The sequence below is a fragment of the Triturus cristatus genome, chromosome 3_2 (genome assembly GCF_964204655.1).
Source record: "Triturus cristatus chromosome 3_2, aTriCri1.1, whole genome shotgun sequence".
NCBI lineage: Eukaryota > Metazoa > Chordata > Amphibia > Caudata > Salamandridae > Triturus > Triturus cristatus.
The window spans coordinates 30119925-30134914 of NC_140584.1; the positions used below are offsets into that span (position 1 = coordinate 30119925).

Genomic DNA, 14990 nt, shown 5'->3' on the forward strand with positions numbered 1-14990 from the left:
CCCTCGGCCGAGTCGCGCGACCGGCGAGGGGAGTCCGAAGAGCGATGTCGCCGCTTCGACTTCTTAGAGTGTTTAGACTTACCCGACGACTTGGAGCCCGACGAGCGATGGTGGCGTCGGCTAGGGCTCCGCGAGCGATCCTTGGACCTCCTCCTGGACCGGGATCGCGCACGACGCGGAGCCGAGTGGCGAAGCTCCAGAAGCTTGCGGGACCGCTCCCGCCTAGCCTTCGAAGTCAGGGCCTGACAGTCGTTGCACGACTCCGCGTCGTGGTCGACGACAGACAAGGATCAAAAATGATCAAAAAGATTTAGTCAAAAAAGACTAAAAGGGGTAGCTCTCCCGGATCTGCGCTTACTGGCGCGGAAAAAAGAAGAACTGACGTCAGCGCGCGAGGGCGGCGTCTAAGTACTCCGACGACGTCATCCCGGCGCACGACGCCGACGACGGACGCGGAGCCGCAGACGACGCCTAGCGACGCGCAAGGGGTATTGCTGACGAAAAATCTTCCGGATCCAGTCTGACGCCTGGGGATATTCTAAGGTGAGGAATCTAACTAACGTGTTTCTTTCAGATATGTATAAACATAATGCAATATGTCTGCCTTGCTCTTATAAAACCAGAGGTTACATCTCAGCATATTTTTATATTTTGTATGTATATGCATAGCTTAGTAAGAAAGTATATTTGTATTTTATTTGTTGTTTTTGTAAGTCATATTTTTTGTTACCTATCATAAATAGTGGCCCGGAATTGAAATATCAAACTGTATTTTAACTTGGATCTTGTGCTTTTATGGATGATTTTTTGAAATCCGAATAAAGTCTATTTGAATTGAATTGAATTGATAGAGAATATTATGGTAATTGAGTTTGGACAGAACAAGAGAGATGGTAGCCTGGACCTTGTGTGGGAATCCCAGGTAGGGGAAGATGCGTCACAGAGTTTTTATAGTAACTATGAGGTAAGTTAGACTACAACCCACTCACACTCTGAACTTTACTAGCTGCATATTTGTATGTAGGTTCTTACTGGCTGCAAAAATACTGGCTAAAAGTTGTAACCATTTTATTGCAATCAGTTTTTAGTACATTGGCCCTAAACTTCGACAAAACGGAGGTCTTCGTATTTTTATAAATCCCATTAATGCGGCTTAATGTGTTGGCTCACTGCAAAGAGACTGTACTTTTCCCAGATAATGAAGGAAAAACCATAGGCTCAGTATAGACAAACACCTCTCTTTGGATGTCCAGGTACTGAATGTTGCTTCTTCCTGTTTCTATTATTTTAAAGTAGAGAGACGCATTTTAATATTTTGCGACCCTTATTTATATTTTGTGGCAGGAAATGTTCTGGTCCAGTATCGACTGGACTACAGCAACAGTATCGTTCTTCTTGCTTCTTAAGGTCGTGAACAAAATGTTCACCTTGTCAAGAATGCTGCCACACATTTTATAGTGGAGATAAAGAAACAATCACAATTAGGCAACAACTGTACAAATTAAATTGGCTGCTGGTAAATACATGTGTCTATTTCCAGGCTATCAGAACTGTTTTCCAGACCTTGGCACAAACCATCGGCCAGTCTTCAGGTAAACACATCTAAATGCTATGTTCCTCGACATTACTGAGGTCTACCAGAAGGCCCTTCTCGGAGTCTGGAATTCCTCGCTACTCTCCAAACGTGTAAAATCCAATCTTCCCCAGTAAAAAATGTACATACAGATTTGGCGCTTTACCATTAACGACAATGTGATGTGTTGTGATACTGTCCCTTTCCATATCACCATGAGTGCATTAATAAAATATATGCATAACATGAATTCCTTGTTTCATTGCATGTTCTCTTGCAGCAATGCAAACAATGAGCAATGGTAGGATTTAGAAAAGTCAACCGGAGCCATTTGAAAAACCTCGGGTACTATTGTGCTACTTCCTTTAGCGGAACCCTGCTAAAACTCAGGCTATCATCTGCAAGATTGACCTAAGACATGCATCCTTTTGAATTTCAACATTAACATGCCAAGAAACCATATGTAATGACATTCATAGATTTTAGTAGAGATAGCCCCAAAAAAACAGACCTTTAGACATCTCTGTCCTTAAATAAGAGTCTACGTGTGTGGTAACCATTTATTCTGTTCCCAAATTTTTGGAGGCTTAGAGGGTTGGGGTCTAACAACATAATTCCTCTATACCCCTACCAAACTAAAGACCCAAATGATCTCACACACAACAACTTTGCATATCACAGAAACCAGAAATGCTTCATGAAGAGAACAATCCTTCTCATCTTAACGATAGCCATAAAGGACACACATACACCACTGACTGTCCTGAGACTACACCATCCATTTAGACAATTCTCCTCATTATATCCCACATTCACTCCATTCTTACTTGCCAATAACTCATTCATCAAATTTCCAGTTCAATTTTCCCTGCACTGAATGTCTCACAAAAAAGGTCAACAAATCTATTCAGATGATTGTCAGAGTTCAGGAAGAAATGAATCAGTTAAAGTGTGTAAGGTAATGCCTCTTTTTGCATGATCTTCCCCAAGTTTTTTGACTGGTGCTGCTGGTTTTTCGACTCTGAAGGCCTGCTAAACATACCCAGTGCCAGTGCTCTGACCCTTAAAAGATATATGTCTGATTGTTAAATCCACAACTTGCATAAGCTAACTTACTTTTAAGTCCCTAGTATGTGGTGCAGAGGTCCCCAGAGCCTGCAAGTTAAAGTGACTGCAAGACTTATTGTGCACCCACAAGTGTGACAAAACAAAGTATTACTGGCTGGCAGAGTAGTTTTTGACTGCTAAAACTATTTTCTATTTAAAACAATGGCAAAGCCCAAACCTTCTTTTTTTAATATTTATAAGCCACCCATAAGGCGGCCTATTGAGCCCTATAGGAAGGATGCAATACATAAAAAAGTTGGACATGTGTTTCTTAACTTTATATGTCCTGACAGTAAAAACCCTGTATTGCCGTTTTCTCCATGGAAAGGCTAGTAGCCCCATTGGCGAGTACAGTTGCACACTGACAACTCAGTAATGTTAACTTCTGAATGGGATTACTAAATATGATACATCAAGGTATCAAAAGAATTATTACATTAAACCTGACTTGATCATGTCGAATTTAATGAAAGGTTTGCACAAGTGGCAACTTTAGTAAGTCGCCATTTTGTTGCTGAACGTTTTTTAGTGACCATTTACAGATTGCTGGCCATGAGACAGCGTTCTTCCCTCCTGTGGGGAGGTGTGATCAACTCTCAGGAAGGAACCCAAGGGTGTGTCACTGGGATAGGTGTGACCACATAAACTAGCGTATAAAAACACAACATAGTGTGTACATACGCAAATTTTTCACATTTTTTAACTAGGGGATGAACCATGTACATTAAAATAGTTTTGTTTGGATTTATTCCCCTATTTTAAATCACTTCACATACTCACCCATTCACCTACACTAAGACCCTCACTTACATCTCACCTAACGGCCTTTGGAAAAAGATCTCCGATAAGTAGGCCCCATCACGGGTGCCTGATCGGGCATTGCAGCGCCGGCCCGAGTAGGAGCAGGGCCCGATGATGAAGCAAGACACCTTCTTGTCAGGTGTGTGAGGGCTCTATTCCAAAAAAAGGAGATCACTCTCCTGTCGTTCACTGGTATTCCTGATTACAGTTAGAAATTTGTCTTTATTTATATTTTTTTGCCTCTCTAGTTAGGAACTGCATACTTTGTTGTTTATTCATAGGTGTGACGTCTCCCAGGCAGGAAGGCCAAATAGGGTGTGAGCCTAAAAGGAGAGCTTCAAAGGGAAATCTGCCGTTGAATGGCAAAAGGCAGACATAGACGAGATGGGCTGCTCTGTTATTCTTGCATACAGGTTGGCTTTGTGGATAGAGAGGGGGAAGCTATTGTCAAACCATTTTTTCCATGACCGTGTAGCCCCCCAGGTAGCCACACCTTAGTGGTGAGCTAGGGAGCACCACACACCGAAAGAAGGGGTCTGCCATGTTTGGAGTGGTCAAAATAGTGGATTCTGGAATAGCTAGATACAACACTTCACAGGAAGTGATCACTAGGCGGGAGAGGATTTGGTAGCCCACTGCTTAGTAATCATCACATTTCCCAAGGACACTAACTGGGCACAAAAAGTGACACCCCTGGCACCAAGACCTCAGATCACGTCTGTGCTGCCGAGAGGACTGAAGAAGAACTGCCCTGCTGTACCCCGGAACCAGAAAAGTTAGGCCGTGCCAAGACAAGACTGCAAGTGCTACGCCTTGGGTCAGCAAATAGTGGACTTTATCTGTGGTGCCCTGCTCAAGGAAACATCGTCCCTGAGCTTCAGACAGTAGAGGTGACTCCAAGAGTCAGTTGACTGACTTCCTGTTACAGCTACAGGGTCACAAAAGCTTGGCGTGTTGATAGCCAAGAACGCTGGAACGCAAACGTGCATCCTGATAGACCGAGACCCGACCCTCAAAAATTGCACCCGAGTCTGCTGGACCCAGGAGAGCCGTCGGAGGGCAGTTTGGTTAGCCAAGATGGAAGTTAACATCAGTTAAAAGGACTCACTGGTTTCACTGCAACCTGAGACCAGTAGAACAGTGGCACCTGATTTTTTTGCTGATCTTCACTCAGACTTCGAGGGACATCGACCTCTGTGTCCAAAGTCGCCCCACCATGTTCGGGGACCAAGGTGTGGCCTCAGGATGATCCCTGTCACCGGATCAGTATCCTCAGTATCGTCATTTCACATCTTCAGCATCCTGCAACCCTTGCATCAGGGTCACTCCATTATAGTCTGTGACAGGTCATCCACAGAGCCTGGACCTGGACTGGAGTCTGCTTTGCCTTTGAGGTAACTGTCCTTCCAAGCTTCATTGGACTCTGTGACCTGCTCCTTAAAGAGTTGGTCACCCGCAGGGGAGCGGAGTATTAATTTACAACTTTATAAACGTTTTCAAAAGTCTGCAAAATGTGACCACAAGCATGGTCCATTACAATAACTTATTGCGTTGGATGAAAAAGCAAAGCTTCATTGTTCCTTTAAAAATTCATATCGCCAGAACCTTCCAGTGAAATGTTGTCATTGGAGTGTCATTTTAAAGACACAAATATAACCTATCTTTATAAATTAGTTTCAGATTTTTATTGTCTTGCTTTTTCTTATTTGACAATTTTGGTACTTAGAATGCTTTACACTTTTTCCTTTGACAAAGGAGGACTGATTAGACCACAGCTACTTATGGTTGATCTAAGGTTTTTCAAACGAATCTGACTTGACCCAGTACAGGTGGTGAGTTTATTGCACAATGAGGTATCACAACCACATCACATAATAAACCACTTTCCTCACAAAATGCAATTATGAGCTAAACACTGATGTGATAATGTGCTTATAAAGACTCAAATAAAAAAAAAGGATATCCTTATTCTAAAGTAAAGGGTTTTGAATTTTCTGGAGGATACATTTACCCGATCTGTGATGAGTGTGGTTATTATATTAACTTGAGTTCACAGCCGGCATACTACCCCAATGGTCATGGTTTACCTAGTACAGGCTCACTTGGATGAGTTCTTCTAGTTCATGGCATGAGAGAACGGTGTCTTCATACTTTGGGACTACAGAACCCTATTTGTTTGTAGTAGTGAATCTTTGAGCCAAGATTCACCAAGATACTTTTCCCAGGTGAGTGATGCATCATGACATAGCTTCACAACTCCGGTTCATTCAGAACTAGAGTTTCAATACCATTCCACGTAAGAAGGATGGCAGAGCCAGTATTTAAAGCTAATCACTAAACATCACAGATAAATGTTGAGCCAGAACCCAATCGACCTAATTTAGAAGTTTCTGCATATTAATAGACAATAAATAGAGTTGTGAGGACAGCGGTGCAGGCAATGGAGGCTGCACCAGTATAATAATTCTCAATATATTTATAGCTTGGCTTCAGCTATCTGTAATGGATATATCCAAGTGAGTTTGATGTTTATTAGGCTCTTTTGGAGAGTTGACTTAGGGTCGTGATTTGTCAAATACTGGCTAGTATTTTAGTAATCCCTTGACACTTACAAGTGTAATAACGGTTCTGAATCCTCATTACCCACCCTTCTGGATGAAAACTGTGCCCTAATATTGGTATGTGGGCCTTAAGCAAATTGAGAGAGTTAAGAATAACAAAAAACATTGTGACAATACAATATTTTAGTCATCTTTGGACATATATTATAAGTGTAATAACGATTCTGCATTCTCATTACTCACCATCCCTCTGGATGAAAACTGTGCCCTAATATCAGCACACGGGCCTTAAGCAAATTGAGAGTATTAAGAGCAAAAAGAGATTAAACGATGTGATAATGCAATACTACTTATGCTTTACTTAGATTGATTCAAATCATTAATTGAATAAATAAGGTTGCTGTTTTCATTAACTGGTTGACATTAGAAAATTGCTTTAAGACTGTATATGGGCGGGGGGCGTGGCCAAGCAGCATGGCTGACGTGAGCTCCTTCGGCTCCCGACCGGCCAGCCGCCAAAATCCTTAATTATCCTGTCCACCGACGCCCAGGACAGTATCCCTTGGGCGGTGGGGACTCTGCAAGCTGCGGAAGCGCCCTGGGGAGGCCTGGAACCGGCCAAAACGACCCCATACCTGTCGGCCCGAACCAAGGCCTACGCCCGCCTGAGGTATGCACGGGCCCCAGAGCAACCAATTCATTCTCCGCTTGTCCCGCGACCCCGGCAGCTGCTGAGGGGGCGCCCTCCGTCATGCATCTACTCCGGCCCGTGTCATTGGGCCTTGGCGCGAGAAACGATCTGCGAGGGGCGCCGTGAGGCATCTGCTCTTAGCCTGAGGAGCGTCTGGGTGTCCCAGAGACCCCAGCACTTACCGAGGAGGTGTCCACTGCTGTTGGGGGGCTCCGAGAGTGAGTGGTGACCCTACGCCTCCGTGCCAGACATGAGGTGAGCTACGGACCACGGGCCGAACCCCGGGGCAATCCCGAAAGAGAGTCCCAGAGAGGCAGTGATCGGCGGAGATCGCCCGGAGGTATTGAGCGGTCGCGATTTCCCCCCTGTCGTGCTGGAGAACCTGTGGTGACAAGGGGTGGTAATCGGCCAAGTTGGACCGGGGCACACGCACTTTTGAAGTGCACCGTGACTGGCTGCCTTGCCCCCCTCGGTGGGACCTTTCTGGATCTTCCTGCTGGCGCCTGGTGGCCCCCTGGCCACTGGGGTCCACGGGGGAAGAATCACTGATGCCTGCCCGTGGCTCTCCTGGGAGATGGCTGCCTTGACGCAGGGAGAATAATCCTGCCCCGGGCCCTCGTATTCTCTGCCTGGCCTGCCTGGTGATAGTGGGGGTGCCTGGCCCCTGGAGTTCGAGTGCACTGCGGCTCCCCTAGTTGGCGGGTGTGAGGTCAGACTACACCGCACTGGTGGCAGGCCCTGGGATCTCTGCTGGACTGCCTGCTTTGCCCTGTCCTGAGGCTCCACAGACCTGGGTTCCCCGGATTTGTTGGGTGGAGACGTAGGCCCTCTGGCCCCCGACCTGGTCCCTCACGTTCCTGGTGACACCTGCGGAAGAGACATACGGCTGGTGCCTGTGGCCCTATAAACGGAGTTCGGTGCTTGCACCATTTACGATCCCCTGAGTGTTTCGTTGCTACCTGAATCATGGGTAAGGATAGACTTTCTCGCACCTCTAACCCAAACACCATCACACAGTACACCACACAACGCCTCCCCACCCAACGGATAACTCCTCAGACTGACCAGGATGGAGAGGGCGACACACCCAATGAGCCGTCTCGAGTTGAGCTCCTGGAGGCGATAAAAGGGTCCTGCACCGCCCTGGAAAAACAAATAGAGACAGTCTCCATTGACGTAAACCTACTACGGGCGGATTTGCGGAAGGTGGCAGAAAAGGTCTCCATGGCAGAGGGGACATCGTCCAGCTCAATGGGGAAGTGGCCTCCTTGAAGCAACAAGTTTCTCAGCTCACCCATACTACTGGAGCGCTGGAACGCAGAGCGGAGGAGGTGGAGGGAAGGGCCCGTCGAAGCAACATGAGGGTCCTAGGTATCCCGGAGCGCTCCGAGCAGGGCAATGTGGAACGATTCCTGGAGACCTAGATACGGACTAAGCTATGCCCCACGGGTCTGTCGGAAGTATTTGTGGTAGAGAGAGCTCACAGGGCTGCCGCCGGGGCCTCCCCTAGGGCCCTCATTGTCAAAATCCTGAGCTATAGGGACAAGGACTGTATTCTGAAAGGGGCGAGAGAAGCGACAGACCTCACCTTTGACAATGCCAAGGCACCCATTTATCCGGACTATACCCGCCAGGTGCAGGAGCAGAGGAAATCCTTTCTAGGCATCAAGCAGAAGCTACGTGAACTCCACCTACAGTACATGTTACTGTACCCGGCGAAACTTAAGGTGATATCCCAAGGGAAGGCCCATTTCTTTGACGCTCCTGAGGAGGTATGGGAGTGGCTCAAAATCAGGGGAGAGGCCGTCCCCCAGCGCGAACAGGGAGATCCCGGAGTACTTGGGGGTCCAGACCTCCGGGGAACCACAGAAGAAGGCGCAAGAGTCGAGTCGATGGTGACGCCCAGGCGAAGCGACAGCGGATCACGGTGGAGGACGATGGTGCCCTGCGTGTGGAGTCTTCGGACTCCGACGACTCTCCCCCACAGACTGTGTCAGAGATTCCCAAAGAGGGACTGGTACCAGAAACTCTCCCGCCAACCTCTCATGTGATTCCAGAAACTGTCATGGGCCCTCTTACGCCCACTACAGATCCATCCTGAAGATTATATCCTTTTGTCTGTTTTTCACGTTGTTGTGGTAAGAAGTGGCCGGGCATTAGAGGCCTAGTGATTACTGACTCACAGAGACTTGGGAGGAACGCTTATTGAGAGGGTGTTGATGTCAAATGCATCTAGGGGGCGTTGCCAAACAATCTGGCCCCATTGTTTCACATGTTTAAAACAGGTCAGTTTGGGACATTGATCTATACCATGAGGTGGCTGGCCTAAGTCGGGAGTTGGGAGGGGGGTTCTTACATTTGTTTGTGGAGTAGTTTCTGGCCACGGTTGGGCTAATGGGGCAGCTGTGCACGTCCTGGCACCAGCATGGGAAGGGCATTTCTGCATATTTTGTTGTCAGTATATTGCTCGTGGGAGGGGTAGGGTGTTTTTAGGGGGTTGTTCTTGATTCTTTTTAGGCATGGTATGTACAGCATCTGGGGCACAGAGTCTATGTAGCTACACAGGACGTGGAACTCGTGGGGACTGGATACTTTACCATCCATGGGGTTTACATTTTTAAGCTGGAATATTAGGGGGCTGGGTCATGCACCAAGAGAGTCCTTCCTCCGCAGACACCAGGTCTCGATAGCATGCATCCAAGAAACTCACCTTACTGACCAAGGGGCTCAGATGTTGGTGAAGAAATGGCGGGGACAGGTTTTTCACTCTTCATTCTCTACCTATGCCAGGGGTGTCCTTGTGTGGGTGGCCCCGGGGACCCCATTTGCCCTCCAATATGTAGAATCTGACATTAATGGGAGATATCTGCTCCTTAGAGCTAAGCTGGATGGCAGAGATGTTGCAATAATGAACACCTATGTCCCAAACACAGATGACCCGGACTTCTTTCAGTCCCTACAGGAGGTTCTGGTATCGGAACTTTAAGTCCCACAGCTTTGGATGGGGGATTTTAATTGTGTCCTAGACCCCGACCTTGACAGGTTCCCACCCCGCACTGGTACGAAACCTAGGATGACGAATAAACTCCGATAGGTCATGGGGAATATAGGGGCTCAAGATATATGGCGCCAGTGACACCCAACCCAGAAAGTGTATATTTGTTTTTCGTCCACCCATAATACACACAGTCGCTTAGACAGGGTCTTACTCGCAAACCCTGATGCCGCTATGTCCTTTTAGGTGACCCATCAAGCGCGATTCCTATCTGATCACTCCCCTGTGGCATGTGTGGTTGACTGGGGGGGCCCGATAAATCGCCCACGGAATTGGAGGTTGCCAGCCAAGGTTCTTGAGGACCCATTAGAGAAGCATACCTAGAAACTGCCATAAATGACTATATTGACTTAAATTGGGATGGATCGGACTTATCACAGGCCACCAAGTGGGAAGTCCTGAAAGCGGTAGTAAGAGGGGCCTGTATAGGCTTTACATGCGGGGTTCGGAAACAGCTCCACCGTGAGTTGCAGGAGGAAGAGCGTCACCTCTAGGAAATACAGACTCTCAAAGCCTCTGACGCAGTGGGGAGGGATGGGGAGCGTGGCATCCGGAAACGCATCCATGACATTTGGGACAGGCTTGACACATACACCCTCACACACTATAGACACCGCCTTCATAGGGATGGAGATAAATCGAGCAGTCTTTTGGCCTGGCTACTCCGGCAGGAACATGCCCCTGACACGATTGTGGCGTTGTGGGAGCCCACGGGAGGCCTGGTCCACTCAGGGGTGGGACTGCTCCGGGTCCTAAAATCCCATCTGCGGACGGTATATACCGCAGACCCCGCAATCTGCGAGGCATCCTAGCTCCCTTACCTCCATGACCTGACACTACGCTCTATCCCTAAATCAGCACAGAAGGAGCTTGACGAACCCCTAACACTGGGGGAGATACATTCTGCTCTGCAACACCTACCGCGAGCCAAAACCCCGGGCAGCGACAGGTTCCCTCCTGAGTTTTATCAAGCATTCATGGGTACACTTCCCCACCTCCTGTTGCAGGTCTACCTCGAGGCATTTGAATGAGGAGTTCTCCCCCCAAGCATGACGCAAGGGGAAATATGCATGATTTTGAAGCCAGGATGGGATGCTCATGAGCCTTCATCGTATCGACCGATTACGATGATAAACACAGATGATAAAATCTTATGCAAGCTCTTGGCTACCCGATTAGCGCCATACATGCCTCACTTGGTCCATGAGGACCAGTGTGGGTTCATACTGGGACGAAACATGGCTATGAATATGCGCCGGCTTAATCATATCATGCATGAGGTACGACATCGGGAGGAGCATATGGTCTTGGTATCCATTGACCTCTCCAAGGCGTTCGACACGGTAGATTGGGGATACCTTCACGAGGTCTTACGCGCTGTGGGGTTGGGTCCTAAATTTTGTCGCTGGATTCGTATGTTGTAAACTGCACCCAGCGCGAGTGTTAAACTTGGGGGAGCGAGATCGGAAGACTGGCAACTGGGTAGGGGCACTCATCAGGGGTGTCCCCTCTCGCCCTTCTTGTTCGCCCTGACCGTAGAGCCCTTCGCGGTCCGGATCAGGACTGACATGGAACGATGGGGAATAAAATTGGATGACACGAGTCATATCTTTTCCCTATATACCGACGATGACCTGTTTTACTTGGCTTCTCCCTGGGACGCACTACCGGTATTGCTGCACCACTTAGATAGATTTGGAGAGGTCTCTGGCTTGCGACTCAACCGCGGTAAGTCCCTGATCTTTCTCCCAGACCTGGGACTGCGCTCGAACAGGTGAGTTTCCGTTACCTTCGGATCCAGGAGCCCCTGACGGACACACAGGCTCAAGCCCGGAATGTAGATCGCATAATCGCGTATCTACAGCAGTCGGTGACATTTTGGAACACTCTTTCGCTGTCATTGATGGGCAGGCTGGCCATCTCTAAGATGGTGATGCTTCCCAGGACACTATACGTACTCCAGAACTTATTATGTCCGCTGCCGTCACAAGTCTTCAAAACCCTCAACATGCTGCTCACGTCCCTGCTCTGGGCGGGCCGGCGCAGTAGGGTAGCTCTCAACACTATGATACGCAGCTATGAGGAGGACGGTCTGGAAGTTCCACGCTTCGACTTATATTATTTTGCGGCCCATCTAAAACATGCGGCACGCTGGCTGACAGATGCGGACAATTGGGAGAAACGCCTCCTCTCCGATAGGGTGGACACCCAGACACCCCAGAAGGCACTAATGCAGGGTAGGGGGTTTGACACATCTCTTCCCTAAATAGTGCGACATACAGCCGGTATAGGGCAGCGGTTTGTTGAGAAAATCTTACGGAAAGCACCCTTTCACAGGGAGCTCTCGATTTGGATATTGGCCCCCTTCATAGACATGGGACGATACATGTCCTTTCAACCTTGCAGGGAGGGTGGATACGAAGTTCTTGCTGACCTTTTTCCCAACGAGACCTTCATCACTTACGAACAAGCAGAAGAGAACTTTGGCCTCGGACAGGGCCAATTCCTACACTTCTGGGGAATTCAGGATGTAGTGAAAATCACCTGGCCACAGTTCCCAGACATTCCACCCCTGACACACATCCTAGATATCCTGCTCATGTGCGGTACAGGTCGCAAATTGATTTCTCTCCTCTACAAGGCTATGAAACAGGACTCTACCTCTTCGGTGTCGCCATCTCGGGCTGCATGGGAGAAGGATCTCGCTGTCCAGCTGGAAGAGAAACAATGGGCACGCATATGTATCTCAAAGGAGCATATCGGGTGAGAGTTGGTATTACGCATAAACTTAACCCCCACTCTCTGTTTGGATTTGTGGTTCTTTACCTTGTTGCGCTTGAAGGGAATCAGACTTGACACAGCTTCTTAACATTCGGGCCGAGCAGGACTGAGCCAGGTCTACTGCGGGAGTGTGCGAGCATGGAAGTAAGTCTGGTTTCTCTTCTCAGGGATACAGGTTCCTCCGTCCTAAGGGAGTGAAACTTGTTTCATAGCAAGATAAACTAATTATTTTGCTTGTCACCATTTTCAGATACTATAGCTCACTACCCCCCTCTCGGACCCATGATGTTTGTCGTACTTTGCATACGAGTAAGCGGACCATTCCTTTTTTCATGCTACTGTTTTATATTATATTTATTTCCATTTTAGTTATGCATGCACTTGAGCAACGGCGCCTGGCAACAACCACGGGCGCTTAATTAGCATGCACAACACCTTCACGAGTCAGCTTTCAATATCATCACAGCGGCCATTAGCCACTACTTAGGCACAAATTCTGCTTAGTGATGTTTATTTACAGAATTCTGTATCCCTACACAGGCACTTTACCTGTGCTCAGCTCACTACAACACCCTACGTGTTTGGAACGCTCAATCTAGGACGTAAAATATTCGCCCTTAGGGCAGTAGTGGCCGGATTGCTAATACACTCACTCTCGCTCCACAGCACGGGATTACCAAATTGTTTGTCCACTCGAATTCGCTAAATACAGCAAGTAACCAACAGGTCACATGTATATGTTTATGTGTGTTTTGTTTGTGTTTTAGTTTTTTTCCCCACAGAATGTAGTAGCCCTGGAATAACAAGGAGGCTTATCGGTAGAACAGTAAGTTTTACCACTTCCATTCCACAGGTTAGGGTGCGCCTTAGCGTGCGCATACCGCCGTGGAATTTCATCTGGTCCTGAAGAATGCTTAGCTAATTTGGCATTAAAAGCAGAAACATGTCGACCACTTCCTTTTCACTGACCTAAACCGGACGTTCTTTGGTTATCCTAACTAACCAGTTCTAGTCCGTCTCACTTGATTTTAATGGTCCTTGGTTTGCCTTGATTATAATTGTTATCGGTTAAAACCATTAACCTTTTAAATTCACATCCACCTATTCATCAAAAACTAGCTCCGCTGTAACTCAGGCGTCGCAGCACACCAGGGAGGCACTCGGCTTCCCTGGTGGAAACCCGATGATGAAGCATGTCACCAACCAGGTTGGTGAATGAGGGTTCTTTTAATAAATCCTTTTGGTTCTTGCCCACGCTGTTGTTTTAATCCATATTCACTCTTTCGTTGTTTATTAAAATATTAGAGTCTCCTGCAATGCCAGGTTTAAATTAACACACTTTAACTTCTTGCATCGCACCTACCTAGCCCCGGTATCCCTGAAACGAATTTCCATTGACAGGGGAGATAGATGCCTTAGATGTGCCACAGAGAAAGCGGGCTTTTTATATTTGGCATGGGATTGTCCACGGGTCAGGCAGTTCTGGGTGGAGGCGGTGGGCAGGATTGTTGCGGCCACAGGCCTTCAGATGAAGCTTGAACCCTTGCATTGTTTACTTGCATTTGTCTGGAAGCCGAAGAACCGGAAACTCCCATTAAGCTCCTACAATTAATGCAAGTGCTCGCTAGGCGTAGGGTAGCTATAACCTGGATGGGGCAGAGGGGCCCAGAAGTGCCCATCTGGCTTAAAGATGTCCGAGTGGTCCCTAGCTGAAGAAACCCACATGAAACTCACCCGAAGGGACGAGAAGCTGCAAGCAGGATACAACTGCCGGCGAGGAGAGTGGGTTAGATGTAGACAGTGGGCCCACCCTTAACGCGGAGTGAGAGAACTGACCCTGGTAATATGCACACTGGAAGTCAGTGGTATGCCCCATGCTCCTTCCTCACTGTAATATGCTTCGGAATACTTGTGTGACCCCATTGTACCTTTCCTCCCCCGATGCTACCATCTGTGCAGCGTGCCATTAATAATGTCAACAATATGTCTACGAACGCTGTATTGATGCCAATTTGATTCTGTAATTGTAGAATGTAAACTAAAAAAAAAGTTTTAAAAAAAAAGAATGTATATGGGCATGGGGTAACACATGAGAGGGGATTTTTATAAATATTAATGAGTGTATAATAGAAGATGAATTCGTTTGTTCACCTTTCTGTGTTCATGTCTAGCTGGTCTTCCCAATTTAGGTTTCTTTAAAACCTTTAAGTATATTTGAAAATTAAACGTTGCTCATTTAATTGTTTTTACAGCCCTGAGGAAGTCCATTGGCTGGGCTGATACATTTGACTACAAATAAAAAAAAAAAAAAAAAAAGAGATTTCAAGACTCCTTGCGCAATACTTTTTGGATTTTGTGGATCTTGAGAAAATGTTTATAATTTGCAAAATAATTATGTGTAACTGTATGCTCCTTCTCATT

At 47.3% G+C, this 14990-nt stretch overlaps 1 protein-coding gene across 3 annotated transcripts in view; it reads right to left on the reverse strand.

The window, feature by feature from the left end:
• Positions 1–14990, reverse strand: part of PRDM10 (PR/SET domain 10) — a 1096800-nt gene that overhangs the window by 595188 nt on the left and 486622 nt on the right. The window lies entirely within an intron of this gene.